Below are 25,132 nucleotides of genomic sequence, written 5' to 3'. Positions count from 1 at the left end.
ACCGCTTTTAAAGAATAAATTTAAAGATACATTTATAGGAATAATATCTAGGGTTTCCTCAAACCAGTCTGATATGGTCTTGTGGCTAGGATATCTGGCTCTCACCCGGAAGGCCCGGGTTCGATTCCCGGTATCGGAGCTTGTGCTTTTGTACCGGTTTAGAAGAATAGACTTAAGGATAAAGGTTTTTGAATAGAATTAAGACTTGGTTATGCAAGTCGGACATAGTCTAGTGGGTAGGATATCTGGCTTTCACCCAGAAGGCCCGGGTTCGATTCCCGGTGTCAGATAAAGTGCTTTTGTAAAGTTTTAAAGAATAAATTTAAAGACACATTTATAGGAATAATATCTAGGGTTGCTCAAACCAGTCCGATATGGTCTGCTGGCTAGGATATCTGGCTCTCACCCAGAAGGCCAGGGTTCAATTCCCGGTATAGAAGCGAGTGCTTTTGTACCAGTTTTGAAGAATAGACTTAAGGATATAGGTTTATGAATAGAATTAAAACGTGGTTAAGGAAGACCGATAAGGTCTTGCGGCTAGGATATCTGGCTTTTACCCAGAAGGTTCGGGTTCGATTCCCGGTATCAGAGACTGTGCTTTGTACCGCTTTTAAAGAATAAATTTAAAGATACATTTATAGGAATAATATCTAGGGTTTCCTCAAACCAGTCTGATATGGTCTAGTGGCTAGGATATCTGGCTCTCACCCCGAAGGCCCGGGTTCGATTCCCGGTATCGGAGACTGTGCGTTGTACCGCTTTTAAAGAATAAATTTAAAGATACATTTATAGGAATAATATCTAGGGTTTCCTCAAACCAGTCTGATATGGTCTAGTGGCTAGGATATCTGTCTCTCACCCAGAAGGCCCGGGTTCGATTCCCGGTATCGGAGCTTGTGCTTTTGTACCGGTTTAGAAGAATAGACTTAAGGATAAAGGTTTTTGAATAGAATTAAGACTTGGTTATGCAAGTCGGACATAGTCTAGTGGCTAGGATATCTGGCTTTCACCCAGAAGGCCCGGGTTCGATTCCCGGTGTCAGATACAGTGCTTTTGTAAAGTTTTAAAGAATAGATTTAAAGACACATTTATAGGAATAATATCTAGGGTTGCTCAAACCAGTCCGATATGGTCTGCTGGCTAGGATATCTGGCTCTCACCCAGAAGGCCAGGGTTCAATTCCCGGTATAGAAGCGAGTGCTTTTGTACCAGTTTTGAAGAATAGACTTAAGGATATAGGTTTATGAATAGAATTAAAACGTGGTTAAGGAAGACCGATAAGGTCTTGCGGCTAGGATATCTGGCTTTTACCCAGAAGGTTCGGGTTCGATTCCCGGTATCAGAGACTGTGCTTTGTACCGCTTTTAAAGAATAAATTTAAAGATACATTTATAGGAATAATATCTAGGGTTTCCTCAAACCAGTCTGATATGGTCTAGTGGCTAGGATATCTGGCTCTCACCCCGAAGGCCCGGGTTCGATTCCCGGTATCGGAGACTGTGCGTTGTACCGCTTTTAAAGAATAAATTTAAAGATACATTTATAGGAATAATATCTAGGGTTTCCTCAAACCAGTCTGATATGGTCTAGTGGCTAGGATATCTGTCTCTCACCCAGAAGGCCCGGGTTCGATTCCCGGTATCGGAGCTTGTGCTTTTGTACCGGTTTAGAAGAATAGACTTAAGGATAAAGGTTTTTGAATAGAATTAAGACTTGGTTATGCAAGTCGGATATAGTCTAGTGGCTAGGATATCTGGCTCTCACCCAGAAGGCCCGGGTTCGATTCCCGGTATCGGGGCGATTGGTTTTGTACCGTTTTTGAAGAATAAACTTAAGGATATAGGTTTATGATTAGAATTAAGACTTGGTTTAGCAAGTCCAATATGGTCTTGTGGCTAGGATATCTGGCTTTCACCCAGAAGGCCCGGGTTATATTCCCGGTATTGGAGACTGTGCTTTGTACCGCTTTTAAAGAATAAATTTAAAGACACATTTATAGGAATAATATCTAGGGATTGCTCAAAAAAGTCCGATATGGTCTAGTGGCTAGGATATCTGGCTCTCACCCAGAAGGCCCGGGTTCGATTCCCGGTATCGGAGACTGTGCTTTGTACCGCTTTTAAAGAATAAATTTAAAGATACATTTATAGGAATAATATCTAGGGTTTCCTCAATCCAGTCCGATATGGTCTAGTGGCTAAGATATCTGGCTTTCACCCAGAAGGCCCGGCTTCGATTCCCGGTATCGGAGCTTGTGCTTTTGTACCGGTTCTGAAGAATAGACTTAAGGATATAGGTTTATGAATAGAATTAACACTTCGTTAAGCAGGTACGATATGGTCTTGCGGCTAGGATATCTGGCTTTCACCCAAAAGGCCCGGGTTCGATTCTCGGTATAGGAGCGAGTGCTTTTGTACCGGTTTGGAAGAATAGACTTAAGGATATAGGTTTTTGAATAGAATTAAAACTTGGTTAAGCAAGTCGGTTATGGACTAGTGGCTAGGATATCTGGCTTTCACCCAGAAGGCCCGGGTTCGACTCCCGGTGTCAGATACAGTGCTTTTGTACCGCTTTTAAAGAATAAATTTAAAGACATATTTATAGGAATAATATCTAGGGTTGCTGAAACCAGTCCGATATGGTCTGGTGGCTACGATATCTGGCTCTCACCCAGAAGGCCAGGGTTCAATTCCCGGTATCAAAGCGAGTGCTTTTGTACCAGATTTGAAGAATAGACTTAAGGATATAGGTTTATGAATAGAATTAAAACCTGGTTAAGGAAGACCGATATGGTCTTGCGGCTAGGATATCTGTCTTTTACCCAGAAGGTTCGGGTTCGATTCCCGGTATCAGAGAATGTGCTTTGTTCCGCTTTTAAAGAATAAATTTAAAGACACATTTATAGGAATAATATCTAGGGTTTCCTCAAACCAGTCCGATATGGTCTAGTGGCTAAGATATCTGGCTTTCACCCAGAAGGCCCGGCTTCGATTCCCGGTATCGGAGCTTGTGCTTTTGTACCGGTTTAGAAGAATAGACTTAAGGATATAGGTTTATGAATAGAATTAAGACTTGGTTAAGCAAGTCCGATATGGTCTAGTGGCTAGGATATCTGGCTCTCACCCAGAAGGCCCGGGTTTGATTCCCGGTATCGGAGCTTGTGCTTTTGTACCGGTTTTGAAGAATAGACTTAAGGATATAGGTTTATGAATAGAATTGGTGAATATATAATATCCTTTGTTGTGGCTTGATCAACTTGTTCAAATGTACCCGACACGTCACTGCATACGTCACGTGGTAGAGTAGCACCGTCTTGACTCGCGAGAGGGAGCTAATAAAGCATTTTTAGGGCCTAGGTTTGAATCTTTTTCCGTTGTTAGCTCCCTCGTCGGAGTTAGTGTACCCTAAGTCACCATGAACGCTATCGACCCTTCAAAAAGGTATGAATAACTTTAGATAATTAAATAATAATTAATAATAATATTTAAATAAGGATAATAATATAGTTAGCATCTTAATAATATAGTTAGCATCTTAATAATATGAAATATAATAACTGCTCAATATTATTGATTTTCAGTGTGTCTTTTACAAAATATAAGAAAAGAAAAATTTCAATAAATAATAAAGTTAAACTTCCAAAAGGAAACTGGACCAAACAACTTAAAATAGTTCCTACAAAATTTGAAGAAAATGCGATTATAAGACACCACTACACCGCCAAAGCCAAGAAGATTTGACGTTAGGTTACCGTATGTTTAAGGCCAACAAGGTAACTCAAGTATTTGTGTGTCCTGGTTCATCTTCAACAGAGACTTTTTTTATCAAGAGCAAAGTTGAAGGATCTTACACAATTAATTCTAAATATGATATCGCTATAAAGCTAAAAACCTCAGACAGTACTATTGAAGCAGCTTGGTGTGGTTGTAAGGCTGGTCAAGGAGGAGTATGCAAGCACGTTGGGGCTGTTTTATGGTTTATATTAGACTGTAAGAGAGAGGGCAGAAGCTTTATACCAGATGATAAATCCTGTACAGCAAAAACCCGAACATGGAGCGCACCATCAGAAAGCAAGAAGTTAGCTTGCCGCACTTTCAACGAGTTAGACTTCATCAGACATACACCAGGAAAGAATAGTGAAGAACTTCTAATCAGGCAGAAGAAACAGCAGGCCTATTGCAGCATACCCGATTTAGGAAGTGAAGAAGATAACAAGAGTTTAGAAAAAAGAATAGAAAATTTGACCAAAACCTTAGAAGCCAAGCAGAAAAGGAGTTTCCTTTGCGCTATTCAAGTTGAAAATAGATTTCATCCTGTAGCTGGAAATAAACCTGCTTCAAAAGATACCATTGTAAATGATAACTTGGTAGTAAATGATAACTTGGTAGTAAATGATAACTTGGTACAGCACATACTTCTTCCTCTAAAACTAATCGAGCTGGACGAAAATGTGAAACCTCTTCTCGAGCGTACCTTAGCCAAAACACCTGATATTTTAAAAATTGATTTAAACGTAGCAAAAACATTGGAAGTAAACACTAGGCAACAGTCTAATTGTTTACTATGGAACGCGGAGAGAAAAAAACAGGGTGACAGCTTCTAAGTTTGGAAACATATTTAAACGTCGCAAAGAAGTAAACGAATCGTTTCTGAAAAGCATATTTAACAAAGCATATCTGTCAAAAAACAAGTATATCCAAGAAGGACTAAAGAATGAGCAGCTTGCCACCCAAAAGTACAAAACAATCCATCCAAACACAACCACCTTCGCTGTAGGCCTTTGTGTAAACCCAGTTCTACCAATGTTCGGAGCGTCACCAGATCGACTTGTATATCAGGAAAATGTGGGGTATGGACTGCTGGAAATCAAAACCTTAGCCAAATGCAAAGAAAAAGGCTTAAGTATTAGAGAAGCTTTCTTAGCCAAAGATAGCACTACCAAGTTCCTCAAGGTTAATGAAAACAACGAGTTTTTTTTAGACAAGAATCACTTTTTTTCTTCCAAATCCAAGGTCAAATGGGATTAACTGGTTTACAATGGTGTGACTTACTGGTTGACTGTGGGGACGACAAACCTTTTTGTGATAGAATCCCTTTTGATTCAAACTTTTTTAACACCGAAATGATTCCCAAACTGTTAAACTTTTACCTAACTCATGGGTTGCCTTACTTGAAAAACATGTGATAAAAAAGTCATTTTGCCTTGCGTTACTTAGAACCAATGTGATAAAACTAGTCGTTTTGTCTCAATGTTATGAAATATAGTTCCTTAACCACGAAGTATTAATGGCAATGTGCAAATATTTAATAAAACACAAAAATACTTAAACTTGGTCTTTTATTTTTTAACATCAAGCAAGGGTTCATTGCAAAAATTAATCAGGAAACAACATATTTTCCAAATATTATTTAACTGAATGTGCATACTATTTGGGAAAACGGTATTTAACAAATGAAACTTTTTAACGCTTCTAATGACTCTCTCAATGTGGATCCTAACGCTTGCTATTTCCCTTGTGTATATCTCTTCCTCGTTCGTAAGCTGAGCCTTTTCTCCCAAAAAGGGTGGCATATTTAGCTTAACGCCTTTATCATTTAAGCAATCCTCAATTAGAAATCCTCTATCAGCCATGACCGAGTCACCAGGCTCTAATAAGTCTATTATGCCACTGGCAATCGTTAGTTCTCTGTCTGACATTCTTCCTGGCACCAAATCAGAAACAAAGCTAATAAAACCATTTGGAGTGCAGCCGATTAAGGCTTTTGCTGTGTTATTAGTTTTATAGGAAGACCATGTATCACTTTGAGTTTTAAAGTCATCCGGCTTTTGTATAAAGAATTCAGTCGCGTCTATAATCACCCTGGTTTTGGGAAACTTTTCTTTAAATTCTTTAGGCAAGTGCTCGTCAACTATTTTTCTCGATGGCCAGATCGCTAGTTTCGTCAGTCTTTTTTCTAAGAGGTCAAACCAAGTTATGCAAGTATTTGAAACTGTTGAAACGGAAATGCAAAAGCGGTATGCTAGATCTTGTTCAAGAAGGCCCACTTTCAAGCGACAAAGAACTAAAAACAGTTGTTCTTTAAAAGATAAATGCATGGTACGTCCTTTTAAATTAAGTTCATTTCTACCAAATTTTCTTTTGTAACCCTTAGCTCCGTTATACAGGTTTAGAGTTTTTAAGTCAGGTTCAATGAACTCATATAGGTCATTAAACTCGCCAATATTTTCACACCCGGTGTAAAACTGCATCATGTTGTCGGATACTGATATATTTCTCAGTGAAAATCTTCTCGTTTCTTTAAGACGATTTTAAAAATTCCTAACCTTATTTTCATATCGCACTTTTTCTCTTAAATGAGAGGAATTAGAGACATTTAGCTTTTCATTTTGAGTTTTAATTTCATTAAACGCTTTAAGCTGATCAGTAAGCTTTAGATTTTCCGACTTGAGTTCCATATTCTCCTTCAGTACAGTTTTATGTGCGTCTTTGACTTCAGTCGCCTCTTCCACAAACTTTTGAAGTCTGAAAATCTCCGCTTGATACGACTTTGCAAGTCTGGCTAGGCATTCGTAATCACGAGGAAGGCTGTAATCATGTTCTAAAATAAAAAATTACAAAATTTTAGGCAATGAAAATTTCATTGAAACAATACTTTTTTACACAATATTCAAACCTTTATCGCTATTCATCTCTGGAATGGTTTCTTGAACAATCACATCATTAGTCGGAAATGGATACAATTCTTTTATAAAAAAATGTACTGTTATATTCAGTAATGTTTTAAGATTGTGATGTGTTTACATACCATTTTCTTCCACTGGATTAAGCACAGCCCCAATCTCAATTTCACGATACTCTATTATATCATGATCATTAAGGAAATCTGTTATATCAACCCTTTTGCCACCGAACATATTGGGATATTTATCCGTGTAGCATTTCTTTCCGTTTTCATTGAAATGAAATCCGCAAACCATGTGATGCTTAGCTCCTAAAGGTTTCTTGGATAGCGGGGTACACCAAGCGGGTCACCTTTGGGGGCTCTCATTAAATATTTCTGTAGCGTGTGCTTGAATAATTCTAATCCATCGTTTTTTTAATTTTTCATCCTTTGGAAATGGGCTGAAAGTTACTCCTTTGTTCTTTAAAATATTTGAGGCGCAACCTGTCACACAGCAACGTCTTCCAACCATTTTTAAGGATATTTAAGTTGAACTTGAAACTAAACACTATACCGAAACGCGATTTCTATCCAAGGCTTAACTGTCAGTCAGCAGACGCTATCCAAACTGGCAAACTCCAAAGCGCTCTCTGTCGAGTGTTTTTTTTTTTTTTTAAATTTTTGGGACTTACGTGATGCTAAACGTCACTGATGACGCGTCGGGTACATTTTCTCTAGAACCGCCTCCCCTTTTATATAAAGACCTATTGAGACTTGGTTAAGCAAGTCCGATATGGTCTAGTGGCTAGTATATCTGGCTTTCACCCAAAAGGCCCGGGTTCGATTCCTGGTATTGGAGCGAGTGCTTTTGTACCGTTTTTGAAGAATAAACTTAAGGATATAAGTTTATGAAAAGAATTAAGACTTGGTTGAGCAAGTCCGATATGGTCTAGTGGGTAGGATACCTGGCTTTCACCCAGAAGGCCCGGTTTCGATTCCCGGTATCGGAGACTGTGCTTTGTACCGCTTTTAAAGGAAAAATTTAAAGACACATTTATAGGAATAATATCTAGGGTTGCTCAAACCAGTCCGATATGGTCTAGTGGCTAGGATATATGGCTCTCACCCAGAAGGCCCGGGTTCGATTCCCGGTATCGGGGCGAGTGGTTTTGTACCGTTTTTGAAGAATAAACTTAAGGATATAGGTTTATGATTAGAATTAAGACTTGGTTAAGCAAGTCCGATATGGTCTAGTGGCTAGGATATCTGGGTTTCACCCAGAAGGCCCGGGTTCGATTCCCGGTATTGGAGACTGTGCTTTTTACCGCTTTTAAAGAATAAATTTAAAGCCACATTTATAGGAATAATATCTAGGGTTTCCTCAAACCAGTCTGATATGGTCTAGTGGCTAGGATATCTGACTCTCACCCAGAAGGCCCGGGTTCGATTCTCGGTATCGCAGCGAGTGCTTTTGTACCGCTTTTTAAGAATAGACTAAAGGATATAGGTTAATGAATAGAATTAAGAGTTGGTAGAGCAATTCCGATATGGTCTAGTTTCTAGGATATCTGGCTTTCACCCAAAAGGCCCGGGTTCGATTCCCGGTATCGGAGACTGTGCTTTGTACCGCTTTTAAAGAATAAATTTAAAGACACATTTATAGGAATAATATCTAGGGTTGCTCAAGCCAGTCCGATATGGTCTAGTGGCTAGGATATCTGTCTCTCACCCAGAAGGCCCGGGTTCGATTCCCGGTATCGGAGCGAGTGCTTTTGTAGCGGTTTTGAAGAATAGACTTAAGGATATAGGTTTATGAATAGACTTAAGGATATAGGTTTATGAATAGAATTAAGACTTGGTCAAGCAAGTCCGATATGGTCTAGTGGCGAGAAAATCTGGCTTTCACACAGAAGGTTCGGGTTCGATTCCCGGTATCGGAGCGAGTGCTTTTTTACCGTTTTTGAAGAATAAACTTAAGGATATAGGTTTATGAATAGAATTAAAACTTGGTTAAGGAAGACCGATATGGTCTTGCGGCTAGGATATCTGGTTTTCTCCCAAAGGGCCCGGGTTCGATTCCTGGTATCGGAGCGAGTGCTTTTGTACCGGTTTTGAAGAATAGACTTAAGGATATAGGTTTTTGAATAGAATTAAGACTTGGATAAGCAAGTCCGATATGGTCTAGTGGCTAAGATAACTGGCTTTCACCCAGAAGGCCCGGCTTCGATTCCCGGTATCGGAGCGAGTGCTTTTGTACCGGTTTTGAAGAATAAATTTAAAGACACATTTATAGGAATAATATCTAGAGTTGCTCAACGCAGTCCGATATGGTCTAGTGCCTAGGATATCTGGCTGTCACACAGAAGGCCCAGGTTCGATTCCCGGTATCGGAGCGAGTGCTTTTGTACCGCTTTTAAAGAATAAATTTAAAGACACATTTATAGGAATAATATCTAGAGTTGCTCAACGCAGTCCGATATGGTCTAGTGCCTAGGATATCTGGCTGTCACACAGAAAGTCCAGGTTCGATTCCCGGTATCGGAGCGAGTGCTTTTGTACCGGTTTTGAAGAATAAATTTAAAGACACATTTATAGGAATAATATCTAGAGTTGCTCAACGCAGTCCGATATGGTCTAGTGCCTAGGATATCTGGCTGTCACCCAGAAGGCCCAGGTTCGATTCCCGGTATCGCAGCGAGTGCTTTTGTTCCGCTTTTGAAGAATAAACTTAGGGACATAGGTTAATGAATATAATTAAAACTTGGTTAAGGAAGTCCGATATGGTCTCGTGGCTAGGATATCTGGCTTCCACCCAGAAGGCCGGGTTCGATTCCCGGTATCGGAGCGAGTGCTTTTTGTACCGCTTTTCAAGAATATACTTAAGGATAAAGGTTTATGAATAGAATTAAGACTTGGTTGAGTCCGATATGGTCTAGTCACGTGACTAGGATACCTGGCTTTAGAAGATCGTTGTTTTCTTTCGCGGGGTGCGGTTGTTTCTTTTCGCTCTCTGTGTTTGTTGCGTTTTACGGTTTCCTTTTTCGGAGGTCCTTTCTTCGTCTTGTTAGTCTGTTTTTTGCGGCGTATTTTGTTGGCTGTTTTTGATTTTACGGACTTCGGCTTTCGCCCGCGAAGCCTCGGTCTCGAGGGTTTCCTTCGTGGAGTCCTCCATCATGGAGGCGCTTCGACGAAGCGTATTCGTTGTTTGTATGGTGCAAACCACTGCTGTTGTTGTTGCTGCCGTTAAAAAATCATTTGGTCTTGATGCCATTTCGTCTGTGGTTCCTGGTACTGAAGGTTACTTTTTTACGTTTTTGTCGGAGGAAGATGCTGAAGATTGTGTCAAAGCTGGGGTGGAAATCATGAGCGTCCTGTGTCCTGCTGAATCAGTCGTCTCGAGATCGGTAATTTTTAAAATACATGGTTTGCCTGAATTCGTGTCCGATGATGCCGTGGTTGCGAAATCGGTCTCCCTTGGTTGCGAAATCAATGGGGAGGTCGTTTGGCGTAAATTTGATGGATTGTATCTTGGTGAGCGTTGCGTACGCGTGGTTTTGCCCAAGGGGGTTTCATCACTTCCGTACGGCTTGAAAATCGGGGATGTTCTCGGGCGCGAAACCTTTTATCGCGTTCGTCATGAGGCGCAAAATCGGGTTTGTAACGGGTGTCTCGCTAAAGGTCACATTTACAAAAGTTGTCCGCGTAATGTTTGTCGTCGGTGTGAGACACACGGTCATCTTGGCCGTGACTGCCCAGAGAAGTTGGGTCAGGTAGCTATCGGTTCTGAACGCGATGTTCTGCTCCAGTCCGAAGTCTCTCCTGTCCGCGATGGGGAAGGCTTGCCCCCTGCTCCCATGTCTGATGGAGTTGCTGATGCGGAGATTCCTAACGTCACCGTTGCCATTTCTGGCCATCATGGCCAGAATCTCAGTTCTAGTGAGGATATGCTCGTCGACGGTGACCCCGATGCGGAAGTTAACCCTTTTGAGTCAGTGGGGGAGGCAATCGGGGAACTAAGCATTCTCTTGGTTCCACCTCTGACTTGTTGCAAAAACGTCCCCAGTTCCTGAGGAAACAGAATCCGAATCTGGCCAACGCTCGTGGGTTTACTCCGAATAAAAAGCCGGACGCTTCACAGACAAAGTAGGATGCATGGTTGTCAAAATAGCTACTTTAAATGTTCATGGTTTACGAGAAGTGGGTAAGATGGCTTTATTAGTCGAATTCATTAAGGACATGGACATTGTTTTTTTACAAGAAACGCATTGGAATGCGTCGCATGTCGCTGCCTTAAAATTTTATTTTTTTGGTCAATTGTTTTTTCTCATGATCTTGTGAGTGGCTTTCGGGGGGTCGCTATCTTGTTTTCTCAAAAATTGGCTATTCGGATCTTGAATGTTACTCAAATAATTTCTGGTCGGGCTTTATTGGTTACTACCGAGTTTTTTGATGTAAGAACGTATTTTTTTAATGTTTACGCCCCCAACGCCGAGGGTGATCTGGTTCAGTTTTTTGGAGATATCAGAAATTCTTTCCCGGACGGTAGAGTCGTGTTTGCGGGGGATCTAAATGATATTTGTATTCGCCACCGGGATCGTTCGCCCTCGGGGGTGGGGTCCTCTGGTTTTCGGCCTACTAACGTTCAAGTTTTTAAGGATAGCCTAAGTTTGATTGACACTTACCGACTTAAACATGCTAATAATTGTGAATTTACGCGCTCGGGTTTTGTATTTGGAAAATTTATTCGTTCTCGCATTGACTACATTTTTGTTCGTAATTTTGACTCCCATAATGTCCGTCATTCCCTTATCCGACCTTGTCCTATTTCCGATCTTGCCATGGTCATCACTCACATGGATTTCGAGGGCGTCATTCGCGGTCCCGGGACTTGGTCTTTTAATGACTCCTTACTTGACGAAGCCGTTTTCGCGACGGCCGTACAGCGCGTCATCGCTCGCAGTCGGTCTACGCCGGAATGTCGCGATGACATTTTCCTTTGGTATGAAAATTTAAAGTCTTGACTACGTGACTATGCGATTTTTTATGGTAAATCGCGTGCCAGAGATCAGCGGCAGACACGCGCGACGTTGGCCTCTCGGTTCGCGTCTCTCTCGGACCAGTTAATACAGACTCACGCGGATCATCTCGAGAAGGAATTGTTTGACGTTCAGACTGCTTTACGGGACTATGACTTACGTGAGTTGCAGGGTGCGGTCGTCCGTTCAAATTTGACGTGGCAGGATTTGGGGGAACAACCTTTCGGGTACTTTCTTAGTTTGGAACGGCACCGCCAATCCAGGCGGAGCCTGAAGCATCTTCAGTTGGATGACGGTACCACCCTCGACGATAGCCTCCGAGTGCGGGGCGAAGTCTTCCGCTATTTTAGTGATCTCTACCGACGGGCTCCGAGCAATGATTCCGTTACGGGTCACTTTACGTCCTTCGTCAAGGACCGGCTGACACCTGACGACAGGGATCTGTGTGACGGCCCTGTTACGTGGTCCGACCTTACCGCCGCCTTACGCGCGATGGCCGTTGGTCGTAGCCCTGGCACGGATGGGCTCACTGTCCGGTTTTGGCGGTTCGTCTTACCACTGATTAAGGACGAATTCTTGCGCCTTTTGATGGACATCCATACCACGGGTCGGCTACCCCGGTCCATGACGCAGGGTATGGTGGTTTTATTGCCGAAGGAGGGGGACCCGTCGCTTCTTCGTAATTGGAGGCCGATTACGCTATTAAATACGGATCGAAAGCTCATTGCAAAGGTGTTTGCCTCTCGACTCTCGTTGATCGCGCCATCCGTCATTTCACCTTGTCAAACGGGCGCTGTTCGTGGGCGCGACGTGTCCATTACGACTCGGTACGTGAGCGATGTGATGTCTTACTTACGTCTGAAAAACCAGCCCGGTATACTATTGAAGATGGACCTGACAAAAGCGTGTGATTGTGTGGAATGGACTTTTCTGCTTCGCACACTTGCCTCGTTTGGTTTTGGCCCCGTGTTTCTGAAATGGATGGAGATTTTTCTCACCAGCAGCAGTACCACTATCAAAGTTAATGGCTTTCTCACCGACTTCTTCAGACTGGGTCGATCCGTTTGTCAAGGCTGCCCTCTGAGCCCGTTGCTGTATGCTTTTCCCACGGAACCCCTATGCTTAGCTCTCGATCAGTGCCCAAGTATTGACCGCATCCGGATTAAAAATTCTGCTAGCCCAGTATTGTTTCAACACATTGACGATAACACTTTGCTATTGGCATCTACGTCCGCCATATCGCACGTCGTTCGGCGTTATGAGGAGTATGGCCTGGCTTCCGGTGCAAAACTAAACCTTGACAAGAGTTCTGGCCAATGGATTGGCTCCTGGGCTACTAACGCGGCGACCACCATTTCCGAAGTGACGGTGTCATCTTATCCCCGTTCATTTAACCCACGATGTGACCTTGTCGAATTCCCTGAATTGGAATGATAAAGTCCCCGGGTTTATATCGATCCTTCATGCCTGGAAACGCCGCCAGTTGACCGTTATAGGCAAGATACTTATCCTCAACTGTTTTGTCGCTTCAAAAATTTGGCATTTGGCGAGGGTGCTTCCTTGCCCAGCGTCCTTCCTATCCGAATTGAAGAAACGCTTTGCGGAGTTTATTTGGGGCTCAACTTACCACGCTATTGACTAAGGTACTCTTACACGTCCCAGGTCCGAGGGTGGCTTTGGCCTGGTGGATGTTGCTCTCAAATGTCAAGCCTTCCGCCTGCATGAGGCATATGGTCTTCTATTGGACGAGTTGCCCCCTTACGACCGGGCCATTCATATCTTACTGCTCAACGAATATGGAGGTGGGCTTATTCCTTGGTACCACGCCTTTCGCTTACCATTTCGCTAAATGTGCCTCGCTGCCACGCCGCCTCGTTATGGTGAAATATTGCGCAGTTGGTGGTCGTTTTTGCAAAACCGGACCTTGAACGTCGCACCGGTCACCAACCCTCTTGAAGAACCCCTCTTCTTTAATTCTCGCATACCGCTGCCTCCTACTTTTGGCCTCGAGCGTGTAGTACTGGCTCGCGCTGGGTTCCGCACCCTTCGCGATATCCACTATGGTGTCCTACCGGGCTTCTTACCACCTGCCGCTATTTCGAAGCAATGTTTTCTGACTGATCCCTACACGGAGGTTCCGACGCCTCGGTTGCACCGCTTATATGACGCGATAAAGACCAGTTTGCCTCCCGAGTGGGTACGCCTCTTATTGCATCCTGCGCCTTCTCTGGACTCGCAATGCTTTAAGTTACGGTTCATCTCGGGTGATGGCACAACGCGTCCGCTCTCGGTTGAATCCGTTGGTTCATTGTACCGCGCACTCCTGCCCCCAACCTTCGAATCTTCGGGCGAGCAAAGGTGGAATCTTTTTGTACACGATCCGCGGCCACGGGTAAAATTCAAGGACCTCACGAACAGCCATCTGGGTCCGGTGCTATCGACTTGTAACTTGAAGATCCTCCACCAAGGCTTACCGGTGAAATCGCGGATGGTTCACGCGGGGCTTGTTCCAGACGCTACGTGCGTCTTTTGCCACGGCGCGAATGAGACTGTTGACCATTTGTTCCTTACCTGTCCAAAGTCCCGATGTCTTCGTGAGTCAATTTTCAATGCATTTTGTGTGTATACTTTGATCCTGAGTTTAAATTTGATTGTATCAGATATAACTTAGTAATTTTTTATTGTTATGCGTCTACGAACGATAAACCTCTCTTATTTTGGCAGGCTGCCTTGTTGTTAATTAGTATTGTTAAGCATATAATATGGACACATCTTGGTCAATTGGTTGTTAAAGCGGGCCTTGGTATCGTCCTGCCTTTTAGTGTTCCAGTCTTGCTTGCCAGGATAAATTCCTTTGCCCACAAATGTATTTCATTATTATTGCATCGTAACAAGTTTTCTAACTTAGCTACTACCGTAACAAGGTTGCAGATGTTGTTTTAGTATTGTATGGTTAACTCCAGTAATTAATGCTGTAACTAAGCCCTTGTTTTAACTCAATTTAACCGCTTTAACCGCTTTAACCACTTACAAATTCCATTGTAATGTTTTCGACGCTTTTAATAAAAGAAAAATAGTCGCTTAGGGTGCGAGTGGTCCCGGGTTCAAATCCCGAACGGACCCAACTTTTTGCAGAAATATTTTAGTGACTATTTAAATACAACTGATTACTGGGTTGGACTATGAGTTGAACATGTTTCAGTTACATACATGGTCCGTTGGTCTAGGGGTATGATACTCGCTTTGGGTGCCAGTGGTCCTGGGTTCAAATCCCGGACGGACCCAACTTTTCGATGAAGTAATGAAGTTTCTATTTTAATGCAACTGATTACAGGGTTGGACTATGAGTTGACCATGTTTCAGTTACATACATGGTCCGTTGATCTAGGGGTATGATACTCGCTTTGGGTGCGAGTGGTCCCGGGTTCAAATCCCGGACGGACCCAACTTTTCGATGAAGTAATGTAGAGACTATTATAATGCAACTGATTACAGGGTTGGACTATGAGTTGACCATGTTTCAGTTACATACATGGTCCGTTGGTCTAGGGGTATGATACTCGCTTTGGGTGCGAGTGGTCCCGGGTTTAAATCCCGGACGGACCAAACTTTTTGCAGAAATAATCTAGTGACTTTTTAAATGCAACTGATTACAGGGTTGGACCTTGAGCTGAACATGTTTCAGTTACATACATGGTCCGTTTGTCTAGGGGTATGATACTCGCTTTGGGTGCCAGTGGTCCCGGGTTCAAATCCCGGACGAACCGAACTTTTCGATGAAGTAATGTAGTGACTATTATAATGCAACTGATTACAGGGTTGGACTATGAGTTGACCATGTTTCAGTTACATACATGGTCCGATGGTCTAGGGGTATGATACTCGCTTAGAGCGAGTGGTCCCGGGTTCAAATCCCGGACGGACCCAACTTTTCGATGAAGTAATGTAGTGACTATTTAAATGCAACTGATTACAGGGTTGGACTAAGAGTTGACCATGTTTCAGTTACATACATGATCCGTTGGTCTAGGGGTATGATACTCGCTTTGGGTGCCAGTGTTCCCGGGTTCAAATCCCGGACGGACCCAACTTTTCGATGAAGTAATGTATTGACTATTTTAATGCAACTGATTACAGGGTTGGACTATGAGTTGACCATGTTTCAGTTGCATACATGGTCCGCTGGTCTAGGGGTATGATACTCGCTTTGGGTGCGAGTGGTCCCGGGTTTAAATCCCGGACGGACCAATTTTTTTGCAGAAATAATCTACTGACTATTTAAATGCAACTGATTACAGGGTTGGACTTTGAGTTGACCATGTTTCAGTTGCATACATGGGCCGCTGGTCTCGGGGTATGATACTCGCTTTGGGTGCGAGTAGTCCCGGGTTTAAAACCCGGACGGACCCAACTTTTCGATGAAGTAATGTAGTGACTATTATAATGCAACTGATTACAGGGTTGGACTATGAGTTGACCATGTTTCAGTTACATACATGGTCCGTTGGTCTAGGGGTATGTTACTCGCTTTGGGTGCCAGTGGTCCTGGGTTCAAATCCCGGACGGACCCAACTTTTCGATGAAGTAATGTAGTGACTATTTTAATGCAACTGATTACAGATTGGACTATGAGTTGACCATGTTTCAGTTGCATACATGGTCTGCTGGTATAGGGGTATGATACTCGCTTTGGGTGCGAGTGGTCCCGGGTTTAAATCCCGGACGGACCAAACTTTTGGCAGAAATAATCAAGTGACTTTTTAAATGCAACTGATTACAGGGTTGGACCTTGAGTTGAACATGTTTCAGTTACATACATGGTCCGTTGGTCTAGCGGTATGATACTCGCTTTGGGTGCCAGTGGTCCCGGGTTCAAATCCCGGACGAACCCAACTTTTCGATGAAGTAATGTAGTATCATACCCCTAGACCATCGGACCATGTATGTAACTGAAACATGGTCAACTCATAGTCCAACCCTGTCATCAGTTGCATTAAAATAGTCACTTCATTACTTCATCGAAAAGTTGGGTCCGTCCGGGATTTAAAACTGGGACCACTCGCACCCTAAGCGAGTATCATACCCCTAGACCAACGGACCATGTATGTAACTGAAACATGGTCAACTCATAGTCCAAACCTGTAATCAGTTGCATTATAATAGTCACTACATTACTTCATCGAAAAGTTGGGTCCGTCCGGGATTTGAAACCGGGACCACTCGCACCCTAAGCGAGTATCATACCCCTAGACCAACGGACCATGTATGTAACTGAAACATGGTCAACCCTTAGTCCAACCCTGTAATCAGTTGCATTATAATAGTCACTACATTACTTCATCGAAAAGTTGGGTCCGTCCGGGATTTGAAACCGGGACCACTCGCACCCTAAGCGAGTATCATACCCCAAGACCAACGGACCATGTATGTAACTGAAACATGTTCAACTCATAGTCCAACCCTGAAATCAGTTGCATCTAAATAGTCACTAGATTATTTCTGCAAAAAGTTTAGTCCGTCCGGGATTTGAAACCGGGACCACTAGCACCCTAAGCGAGTATCATACCCCTAGACCAACGGACCATGTATGTAACTGAAACATGGTCAACTCATAGTCTAACCCTGTAATCAGTTGCATTATAATAGTCTCTACATTACTTCATCGAAAAGTTGGGTCCGTCCGGGATTTGAACCCGGGACCACTCGCACCCAAAGCGAGTATCATACCCCTAGATCAACGGACCATGTATGTAACTGAAACATGGTCAACTCATAGTCCAACCCTGTAATCAGTTGCATTAAAATAGAAACTTCATTACTTCATCGAAAAGTTGGGTCCGTCCGGGATTAAAACCCGGGACCACTCGCACCCAAAGCGAGTATCATAACCCTAGACCAGCGGACCATGTATGCAACTGAAACATGGTCAACTCATAGTCCAACCCAGTAATCAGTTGTATTTAAATAGTCACTAAAATATTTCTGCAAAAAGTTGGGTCCGTTCGGGATTTGAACCCGGGACCACTCGCACCCTAAGCGACTATTTTTCTTTTATTAAAAGCGTCGAAAACATTACATTGGAATATGTAAGTGGTTAAAGCGGTTAAAATGAGTTAAAACAAGGGCTTAGCGGTAAAAAAGCACTCGCTTCGATACCGGGAATCGAACCGGGCCTTCTGGGTGAAAGCCAGATATCCTAGCCACTAGACCATATCGGACTTACTCTACGAAGTCTTAATTCTATTCGTAAACCTATATCCTTAAGTCTATTCTAGAAAAGCGGTACAAAAGCAATCGCTCCGATAACGTGAATCGAACCCGGGCCTTCTGGGTGAGTGCCAGATTTCCTAGCCACTAGACCATATCGGAGAGGTTTGAGCAACCCAAGATATTATTTTATAAATATGTCTTTAAATTTATTCTTTAAAAGCGGTACAAAAGCACTGTCTCCATACCGGGAATCAAACCCGGGCCTTCTGGGTGAAAGCCATATACCCTAGCCACTAGACCATATCAGACTAGCTCTACCAAGTCTTAATTCTATTCGTAAACCTATATCCTTAAGTCTTTTCTTAAAAAGCGGTACAAAAGCACTCACTTCGATACCGGGAATCGAACCCGCGCCTTCCGTGTGAGAGCCAGATATCCTAGCCACTAGACCATATCGGACTTCCTTAACCACGTTTTTATTCTATTCATAAACCTATGTCCTTAAGTCTTTTCTTAAAAAGCGGTTCAAAAGCACTCACTGCGCAAACGGGAATCGAACCCAGGCCTTCTGGGTGAAAGCCAGATATCCTAGCCACTAGACCATATCGGACTTACTCTACGAAGTCTTAATTCTATTCGTAAACCTATATCCTTAAGTCTATTCTAGAAAAGCGGTACAAAAGCAATCGCTCCGATAACGTGAATCGAACCCGGGCCTTCTGGGTGAGTGCCAGATTTCCTAGCCACTAGACCATATCGGACAGGTTTGAGCAGCCCAAGATATTATTTTATAAATGTGTCTTTAAATTTATTCTTTAAAAAGCGGTACAAAGCACAGTCTCCGATACCGGGAATCGAACCCAGGCCCTTTGGGTGAAAGCCAGGTATCCTACCCGCTAATCCATATCGGAGTTGCTCAACCAAGTCTTAATTCTATTCATAAACCTATATCCTTAAGTTTATTCTTCAAAAACGGTACAAAAGCACTCGCTCCGATACCGAGAATCGAACCCGCGCCTTCTGGGTGAGAGCCAGATATCCTAGCCACTAGACCATATCGGACTTCCTTAACCACGTTTTTATTCTATTCATAAATCTATGTCCTTAAGTCTATTCTTCAAAAGCGGTACAAAAGCACTCGCTCCGATACCGGGAATCGAACTTGAGCCTTCTGGGTGAGAGCCAGATATCCTAGCCACTAGACCATATCGGACTGGTTGGAACAACCCTAAATATTATTCCTATAAAAGTGTCTTTAAGTTTATTCTTTAAAAGCGGTACAAAAGAACTCGCTCCAATACCGGGAATCTAACCCGGGCCTTTTCGGTGAGAGCAAAATATCCTAGCCACTAGACCATATCGGACTTGCTCAACCAAGTCTTAATTCTATTCATTAACCTATATCCTTAAGTCTATTCTTAAAAAGCGGTACAAAAGCACTCGCTGCGATACAGGGAATCGAACCCGGGCCTTCTGGGTGAGAGACAGATATCCTAGAAACTAGACCATATCGGAATTGCTCTACCAAGTCTTAATTCTATTCATTAACCTATATCCTTAAGTCTATTCTTAAAAAGCGGTACAAAAGCACTCGCTGCGATACCGGGAATCGAACCCGGGCCTTCTGGGTGAGAGACAGATATCCAAGCCACTAGACCATATCGGACTGATTTGAGTAACCGGAGCCTTGCGACACTATTTCTATGCATGGTGATAAGTTTAATAATAAGAATACTTTGGTCGTTTGTCTAGGGGAATTAATATTTAAAATTTAACAGTTAATTTAATTGATAAAATTAAGAAGTTACAGTTTAACATGGTACTACTAAAATATTCACTATAAACGTTTGGTTTGGTTCTGGTCAATAATCGCGAAGAGCTCTTATGTTAAGTAATTTGAAAGTACGATACCATGGTTTCCTTGAAGAGGCGTTGCCCGTCGTTCCGACATAGTTATCCCGCGCGTTAAATTTCCAGGCCTACCGGACCCTTTGTTCGACACGATATTTAAAGTATTTTGCGCGCACTAACAGCGTTGAAGTCTTGGCGCCAAAAATGATCCTTCCTTGGGCCTGGAACGATGGTCATCGGCCGGCGTGGCGGCAGCGAGCAGAGCGAGAGAGAGCGAGAGCCATTGTGTGCCCCCTCCTTTTATAGTTTTTTCGTTCCCGCGTTTTGACGTCACCAATGTGATTTCGCGAGGTTTATAGTTTTTTCGTGCCCGCGTTTTAACGTCGCGAGTGTGATTTCGCGAGACCAGGTAAAAAAACCAAACGCGACCAGAACCAGTAAAAAAGGGGCCCTTCATAAAGGGTTAGTTTGTTTTGCTAACATATTTCAAAAAACATCTAACGCGATATTTACATTGATTTTTAGGGAGGTCAAATAAATTATTGTTACATTCCCCTCCACCTGGCTTCGAACGACCTCGTTCGATAAAAAAACATATTTACAAAAAAAACTCTTATACAGTTCGAGAGAGCAAAAAAAAATTGCACGAAGTGATGCCAAAAAAATTAACATCGAAAAGAAATGAACAGCAAAAACTAAGAATAAGTTAAACAAATCATGATATTATATACAAGGATCCTATTAAAAATTATACAATACTGCAGTAAAAAAAAAATCATACTAAATTACACCTAGAGATAACCACTCTAAATCACTAAATTATCTGATTATACCAAGAGAAAACCACTCTAAATCATACTAAAACAAAATTTCGTAAAACCGACATGAATTATATTTAATTATTCCGAGTATTAATTACTCTATTAGTTATCCTATTCCTAGGCCTAAGCCGCCTGCGATACGATAGTTGGTCACTTATCATGGAATCGGGGGAACTAGACCTGGTGGACTGAATAGTGCGAACAAGATCGCAGGCTTCACCGCCGTTAACTTCAGGGGCATGAACTGGTTCCATCTCGCTATCGCGAGAATTATGAAGCTTCAATTGCGTAATATGGTACGTGCCCTTTAAAACTTTACCATTGCGTATGGTAGCTAATCTATAGGTGAGAGGACTTAATTTCCTATGAATTTTGAAAGGCCCATCCCAATTAGCTAATAATTTGGCAGCTATTCTCTCACCTGCGCAAGACTGATTATGCTTCTTACGCCAGACCAATTGACCTTCAGAGAATTCAACATCTCTTCTTTTCTCATTAAAATAGGCAGACTGCCTTGACTGCTCTGCTAAAATGTTATCCTTTGCCTGCTCAAGTACGGACGTTACACGTTCCTGAATACTTGCGGCTTGCTCAACAATATTAGATTCAGAGGTATTTAAGTGAGGGTCGACTGCTGGGGTTATATCAAAAGGGGTGCGGAGTTCGCGCCCAAAATTTAAAAATGCAGGCGTGAACTCGGTTGTTTCCTGGGGTGCGGTACGTAATGCCATCGCGAGCTGCGAAATGCCGACATCCCATTCCCTATGGTTTTCAACATATGTTGCCAACATAGTACCTAACGTTTTATTAAACCTTTCTACTGGGTTTCCGCGTGGACTGTAAAATGACGTAAACCGGTGGTTAATACCCAGCTCTTTACAAACGGAAGTCATAATTTTGCTAGCGAATTGGCTACCATTGTCGCTAATAACTGTAGAGGGTATTCCAAACCGTGTAAAAACTTCATCGACTAATTTTGAAACTATAGTTTTCGTGGTAGCTCGCCTTAAGGGAAATAACTCAACCCATTTGGTCATAAGGTCAGACACTACTAACAATTGGGTAGGTCCTCTTTTACTAGCAGGAAACGGTCCTTTCAAATCGATTGACACTACCTGCCATGGGTCGGACGGTTCGGCTGATTTCATAAGGCCTGCTGGAGCGCGTTGGGAGTTTTTATTCGCCTGGCATGGTTTACAAGATCTTACATAATGGGTAACGAAATGAGTCATATTCTCAAAATAATAACGGGACTGAATTCTTTTCAACGTTTTAAATATTCCTAAATGCCCTGAAATCTTTAAATCATGGTTCAACTGTAACACCAGTGGGACTAATTCCTTTGGGATCCAAATTCTATACGAGCTGTCGGAGGTACCTTTCCTTAAAATATCACGATAAACAATTTCCTCTATAATCGTACATTTGGGTGCGTGGGTCTTAACATATTCCTTCAATTTATTGTCAGTGGGTTCGGTTTGATTAGTTAAATAAATTTTAATAGCATTAATTTTAATATCAGCCGATTGAGCTTTGATGATGACGTCCTCCTCAAAGTCAATGGCGGTTTCGCTGCACGCGACAGATGCCAGGATAGGTGCGTCATCGGGGTTGGATTCTTTCTCGACCAGCGAGTCAGTCTCCTCCTCCGAAGAACGAGATAACGCGTCCGCTACCTCATTAAGCTTACCGGGCACATGACGTATGGCCGAAATATAAGGTTCTATGCTTAATCGCCAGCGAGCTAATTTGCCCGTGGGATCCCTAGCTGTTCGTAACCACTGCAAAGCTGAGTGGTCAGTAAAGACCTCTACTTTACTACCTTCAATATACGGTCGGAATTTGTTAATTGCCCAATGCACTGCCAAGCATTCACGCTCGGTTACCGAATAATTGCGTTCTGCATTGTTTAAGGTACTACTTATATACTGAATAACAACTGGTTTACCATTGATTGTTTGACTAAGAACTGCACCTAGACCGGTGTTACTAGCGTCTGTGTCAGGGTTGGCACGCTAGTATCCAGTCCGGTTTTATCCATCTGGATTAAACCGGTTTAAACCACGATGAAAAATCCAGTAATAATGGAGTACAGCGCAGGCACCATAAAGTGAGATGGAAGGAAAAGTTTGACCCACATGTCTTTACCTCTTCATTTCATCGAAATGGTCCATTCCCATATATTGTGGGTTATTTTGACGCACCCTTCTCCCACTGCTCCACCCGAAACTCGTGAGACCGAGTTGAATTTTTCCCCATGCTAAATTGGTTGGTCGGACCGCGCGTTTAGAAAAATCTTTATCAGACCCTGCCCTACTGAAGATCACCACACAGCCTACCCGGGCCCGACCCTGCCCCATTGAGGATCACAAAAAGAGCCTACCTGGGCCCAACCCTGCCCTATTGAAGATAATAAAAATGTCTACCCGGGTAGACGGTATGAAAACCCTACCCGACCCGACCAGCAAAAAGTTTTAAGTCATTTTCTAACTAAAACCTAGGATTTTTCGACCCGATATATGTCGGGTTGTATTGAAAATTCCCCTTTTAAATCAGGGCCCTACTCATCTCTATGGGAAATGTCTATAGTTTTAACAACATTTATGTACATACAATAAAAAGGATTTTCAATCAGACGGCCTAGTAGAAGACAACGATCGCACTAAATGTAAAAAGAAGTGCTAAAATTTAAGCACTAAAGAGTAGTTTAAAAAAAGCTGGATAAAACCAATAAAATCCGGTTTAAACCAGCAAAAAACCATACCAGTGGCTTTTTCAAAAAAATCCGGATTTTTGCCAACCCTGGTCTGTGTGGACCTGAAACGATTGTGTGTAATCAGGGGGACATAGTATAGGGGCGGATGTTAGTAGGCTTTTTAAATGGTCAAAGGCTTCCTGTTGGACCGAAGTCCAATTCCAGGGGGTGTCTTTACGTAAGAGGGTATTCAGAGGTTCAGCTATGGTGGAGAAACCTTCAATGTAACGTCGGTAGTATGACGCCATACCGAGAAAACTACGTAGCCGTTTTACTGTATTGGGCGCGGGGAGTTCGCTAATGGCGGAGGTTTTCTCGGGGTCTACTTTCACTCCTTCTTCCGAAACTACGTGCCCTAAAATTTTAGCCTCTTTCTGACAGAACTTTGTTTTGCTAGCCTTTATAGTGAGACCAGCTTGTTGAAGGGTGGAAAATACCTTTTGTAGGGTTGACAGGTGTTCCTCAAAAGTGGGTGATATGACAATGATATCATCGAGGTATGCCCAAACACCAAGATCTCTTAGTGGACCTAATAAATTATCAACCATGCGTTGAAAGGTTGCTGGAGCGGATGTCAACCCAAACATAAGGACTTTTGGCCTAAAGAGGCCTCTATGGGTAACAAAGGCTGCTTTGTCTCTACTACCTTCATCCAAGGGAATTTGCCAGTACCCTGCCTTCATGTCTAATGTTGTTATGTATTTAGGGGTTTTTAGGCGATCGAGAATGTCGTCTATTCGTGGCAAGGGGTAACTATCTTTTATTGTTACGTTATTCAGTGGGCGGTAATCTATGCACAGGCGAAAAGATCCATCTTTCTTGGAAACCAAAATACAAGGGGAGGACCAAGGGGAGTAGCAAGGTTCTATTAAATCATCGGCTAGCATTTCGTTTATGATGTTATCTATTTGCGTTCGTCTAAGGGGAGAGTACCGATAGGGGGCGCATGAAATGGGGGATGCATCACCTGTATTGATATAGTGGGTTGCAATATTAGTTATACCAGGTTTCTTAGCGAATAAACATTTAAATTCATTTACTAAATTTTCAAGTTCTGACCCCTGTGTGGGCGTAACCTCTGCCAATGACAAGGCTTTTTCTAGCTCGGTTTCATCTATTTCTATCGCTTGAGCACTAAGAGAGACTACTTTAGATTCTAAGTAACTATTGGGAACGTGTTTGGGGTAATCGCGCAAAAACTGAAACTTCTCTCCAGGGGAATTTTTCCAACTAAACGTCATCTCACCACAATCTAAAATCATACCATCCGTATGTAATACATTCATACCCAGAATGCATGGAAAAATTAAATTCTTAACAAAATAAACAGTACATGACGTAGTTTTCCCTGGGAGTTGAAGTTGCGCAATGCCACTACCTGTGGAAGTCACTCTAGTCTTATTCGCAAGTTTTATACCTAACTTAATTCTACTGGTTTTATTAACTATGTTTGTTGTTTTATCACGAAACTGGTCATCTATAAGGGTAAAAGTTGAACCGGGGTCCACAAGTGCTACACAATTTAAACCATTAACTTTAATTGTAATTTTTGCTAAACAAGGGTTTTTCTGATCATCTGAACTAGGATTTAGTGTTGTAGTTTTACTATTAATTTTATTAGCTTGCAATTTAAACTTTGAATTGGGATTTGTTGTTGATTTCTTAGAATTTGTTTTCGTGTTTTTCTTTGTGGATCCCGTATAACAAGATAAAGGGTTTATTGTCGAGGCTGGGAAGGAACCGGGTTTGGAGTCCTTCCCTGCTGGGAGTTTCCCTGTACAGGTGGTTGGGGGGTG

General features: G+C 42.5%; 19 non-coding genes across 19 annotated transcripts; 15 read left to right on the top strand and 4 right to left on the bottom strand.

Annotated features, from left to right (window-relative positions):
- Positions 1 to 218: 218 nt before the first annotated feature.
- On the top strand, positions 219 to 290 carry TRNAE-UUC (transfer RNA glutamic acid (anticodon UUC)). Its single transcript has one exon. It is a non-coding gene; the product is annotated as a tRNA-Glu (tRNA).
- Positions 291 to 670: 380 nt separating this feature from the next.
- Positions 671 to 742, top strand: TRNAE-CUC (transfer RNA glutamic acid (anticodon CUC)). Its single transcript has one exon. It is a non-coding gene; the product is annotated as a tRNA-Glu (tRNA).
- A 79-nt stretch (positions 743 to 821) lies between these two features.
- On the top strand, positions 822 to 893 carry TRNAE-CUC (transfer RNA glutamic acid (anticodon CUC)). The gene has a single exon. It is a non-coding gene; the product is annotated as a tRNA-Glu (tRNA).
- Positions 894 to 972: 79 nt separating this feature from the next.
- On the top strand, positions 973 to 1,044 carry TRNAE-UUC (transfer RNA glutamic acid (anticodon UUC)). Its single transcript has one exon. It is a non-coding gene; the product is annotated as a tRNA-Glu (tRNA).
- A 380-nt stretch (positions 1,045 to 1,424) lies between these two features.
- Positions 1,425 to 1,496, top strand: TRNAE-CUC (transfer RNA glutamic acid (anticodon CUC)). The gene has a single exon. It is a non-coding gene; the product is annotated as a tRNA-Glu (tRNA).
- Positions 1,497 to 1,575: 79 nt separating this feature from the next.
- On the top strand, positions 1,576 to 1,647 carry TRNAE-CUC (transfer RNA glutamic acid (anticodon CUC)). The gene has a single exon. It is a non-coding gene; the product is annotated as a tRNA-Glu (tRNA).
- Positions 1,648 to 1,726: 79 nt separating this feature from the next.
- Positions 1,727 to 1,798, top strand: TRNAE-CUC (transfer RNA glutamic acid (anticodon CUC)). The gene has a single exon. It is a non-coding gene; the product is annotated as a tRNA-Glu (tRNA).
- A 230-nt stretch (positions 1,799 to 2,028) lies between these two features.
- Positions 2,029 to 2,100, top strand: TRNAE-CUC (transfer RNA glutamic acid (anticodon CUC)). Its single transcript has one exon. It is a non-coding gene; the product is annotated as a tRNA-Glu (tRNA).
- A 985-nt stretch (positions 2,101 to 3,085) lies between these two features.
- TRNAE-CUC (transfer RNA glutamic acid (anticodon CUC)) lies at positions 3,086 to 3,157 on the top strand. The gene has a single exon. It is a non-coding gene; the product is annotated as a tRNA-Glu (tRNA).
- Positions 3,158 to 7,902: 4,745 nt separating this feature from the next.
- On the top strand, positions 7,903 to 7,974 carry TRNAE-UUC (transfer RNA glutamic acid (anticodon UUC)). The gene has a single exon. It is a non-coding gene; the product is annotated as a tRNA-Glu (tRNA).
- Positions 7,975 to 8,354: 380 nt separating this feature from the next.
- Positions 8,355 to 8,426, top strand: TRNAE-CUC (transfer RNA glutamic acid (anticodon CUC)). Its single transcript has one exon. It is a non-coding gene; the product is annotated as a tRNA-Glu (tRNA).
- A 1,011-nt stretch (positions 8,427 to 9,437) lies between these two features.
- Positions 9,438 to 9,508, top strand: TRNAG-UCC (transfer RNA glycine (anticodon UCC)). Its single transcript has one exon. It is a non-coding gene; the product is annotated as a tRNA-Gly (tRNA).
- Positions 9,509 to 15,072: 5,564 nt separating this feature from the next.
- Positions 15,073 to 15,144, top strand: TRNAP-UGG (transfer RNA proline (anticodon UGG)). The gene has a single exon. It is a non-coding gene; the product is annotated as a tRNA-Pro (tRNA).
- Positions 15,145 to 15,233: 89 nt separating this feature from the next.
- TRNAP-UGG (transfer RNA proline (anticodon UGG)) lies at positions 15,234 to 15,305 on the top strand. Its single transcript has one exon. It is a non-coding gene; the product is annotated as a tRNA-Pro (tRNA).
- A 570-nt stretch (positions 15,306 to 15,875) lies between these two features.
- TRNAP-UGG (transfer RNA proline (anticodon UGG)) lies at positions 15,876 to 15,947 on the top strand. The gene has a single exon. It is a non-coding gene; the product is annotated as a tRNA-Pro (tRNA).
- A 941-nt stretch (positions 15,948 to 16,888) lies between these two features.
- TRNAP-AGG (transfer RNA proline (anticodon AGG)) lies at positions 16,889 to 16,960 on the bottom strand. Its single transcript has one exon. It is a non-coding gene; the product is annotated as a tRNA-Pro (tRNA).
- A 411-nt stretch (positions 16,961 to 17,371) lies between these two features.
- TRNAP-UGG (transfer RNA proline (anticodon UGG)) lies at positions 17,372 to 17,443 on the bottom strand. The gene has a single exon. It is a non-coding gene; the product is annotated as a tRNA-Pro (tRNA).
- A 1,456-nt stretch (positions 17,444 to 18,899) lies between these two features.
- On the bottom strand, positions 18,900 to 18,971 carry TRNAE-CUC (transfer RNA glutamic acid (anticodon CUC)). The gene has a single exon. It is a non-coding gene; the product is annotated as a tRNA-Glu (tRNA).
- Positions 18,972 to 19,201: 230 nt separating this feature from the next.
- TRNAE-CUC (transfer RNA glutamic acid (anticodon CUC)) lies at positions 19,202 to 19,273 on the bottom strand. The gene has a single exon. It is a non-coding gene; the product is annotated as a tRNA-Glu (tRNA).
- Between the last annotated feature and the right edge of the window lie 5,859 nt (positions 19,274 to 25,132).

The sequence above is a fragment of the Phalangium opilio genome, unplaced genomic scaffold (assembly GCF_054372755.1).
Source record: "Phalangium opilio isolate 3A_F unplaced genomic scaffold, DU_Popi_V2 ptg000118l_1, whole genome shotgun sequence".
Taxonomy (NCBI): domain Eukaryota; kingdom Metazoa; phylum Arthropoda; class Arachnida; order Opiliones; family Phalangiidae; genus Phalangium; species Phalangium opilio.
The sequence above is the reverse complement of the archived record's forward strand: the minus strand, read 5'-3'. Positions and strand labels throughout refer to the sequence as shown.